This window comes from Mus caroli, chromosome 7, assembly GCF_900094665.2.
Source record: "Mus caroli chromosome 7, CAROLI_EIJ_v1.1, whole genome shotgun sequence".
NCBI lineage: Eukaryota > Metazoa > Chordata > Mammalia > Rodentia > Muridae > Mus > Mus caroli.
The window spans coordinates 61309941-61311889 of record NC_034576.1 but is presented as its reverse complement, the minus strand read 5'-3'; positions in this window follow the sequence as shown (position 1 = coordinate 61311889).

The window sequence follows — 1949 nt, the reverse complement described above, 5'->3', positions numbered from 1 at the left end:
ACTACAAAAGCCTATACTCAACACAACTGGAAGACCTGGATGAAATGGATGAGTTGGTAAGCAGATACCAGGTACTAAAGTTAAATCAAGATCAGATTAACAATCTCAACAGTCCCATACTCCCTAAAGAAATATAAGCAGTCATTAAGAGTCTCGAAACCAAAAAAAAAAAAAAAAAAAGAAAAAAAAAAGTCAAGGACATGATGGGTTTAGTGCAGAGTTCTATCAGACCTTCAAAGAAGACCTAATTCCAATACTCCTCAAACTATTCCACAAAATAGAAACAGAAGGTACTCTACCCAATTCATTCTATGAAGCCACAATTACTTTGATACCTAAACCACACAAAGACCCAGGAAAGAAAGAGAAATTTAGACCAATTTCCCTTATGAATATCAATGCAAAAATACTCAATAAAATTCTCGCTAACCGAATCTAAGAACATATCAAAATGGTCATTGATCATTATTAAGTAGGCTTCATCCAAGGGATGCAGGGATGGTTCAAAATATGGAAATCCATCAACGTAATTCACTATATAAACAAACTCAAAGACAAAAACCACATGATAATCTCATTAGATGCTAAGAAAGCATTTCACAAAATCCAACACCCTTTCATGAGAAATTATTGGACAGAGCAGGAATTCTAAGCCCATACTTAAACATAATAAAAGCAATATACCACAAACCAGTAGCCAACATCAAAGTAAATGGTGAGAAGCTGGAAGCAATCCTACTAAAATCATGGACTAGAAAAGGCTGCCCACTTTCTCCCTACCTATTCAATATAGTACTTGCAGTTCCAGCTAGAGCATTCAGAAAACAAAAGGAGGATAAGGGGATACAAATTAGAAAGGAAGAAGTCAAAATATTACTATTTGCAGATGATATGGTAGAATATTTAAGTGACAAAATTTCTACCAGAGAACTCCTAAACCTGATAAACAACTTCAGTGAAGTAGCTGAATATAAAATTAACTCAAACAAATTGGTGACGTTTCTCTAAACAAAGGATAAACAGGCTGAGAAAGAAACTAGGGAAACAACACCATTCAAAAGAGTCACAAATAAAATAAAATACCTTGGTGTGACTCTAACCAAGGAAGTGAAAGATAAGGAAAGAAATCGAAGAAGATCTCAGAAGATGGAAAGTGATTATTAAAGTCTTTCTTGATGTCCTCTACCATCATCATGAGATATGCTTTTAAATCCAGGTCTAGCTTTTCAGGTGTGTTGGGGTGTCCAGGACTGGCTGAGGTGGGAGTGCTGGGTTCTGATAATGGTGAGTGGTCTTGGTTTCTGTTAGTAAGATTCTTACATTTGCCTTTCGCCATCTGGTAATCTGTGAAGTTAATAGTTATAGTTGTCTCTGGTTAGAGCTTGTTCCTCTCATGATTCTGTTAGCTTCAGCAGACGTGGGAGACTAGCTCTCTCCTGAATTTCAGTGGTTAGAACACTCTCTGCAGGCAAGCTCTCCTCTTGCAGGGAAGGTGCATAGATATCTGCTGTTCGGACCTCCCTACTGGCAGGAGATGAAGGCATGAAACAGGTTCTGTACCAGAAGCTGTTAGCTTCTGTAGTCCACATGTGCAGAGTAGTCTCAGCGGGATCCTGGAACCAAAATGGCTCCCCCAGGTGCTCCTGTAGACACTTTGCCCCTTCTTAGAATTGGGAACAAAACACCCATGGAAGGAGTTACAGATACAAAGTTTGGAGCTGAGATGAAAGGATGGACCATCTAAAGACTGCCATATCCAGGGATCCATCCCCTAATCAGCTTCCAAATGCTGACACCATTGCATACACCAGCAAGATTTTGCTGAAAGGACCCTGATATAGCTGTCTCTTGTGAGGCTATGCCGAGGCCTAGCAAACACAGAAGTGGATGCTCACAGTCAGCTATTGGATGGAACACAGGGTCCCCAATGGAGGAGCTAATGAAAATAC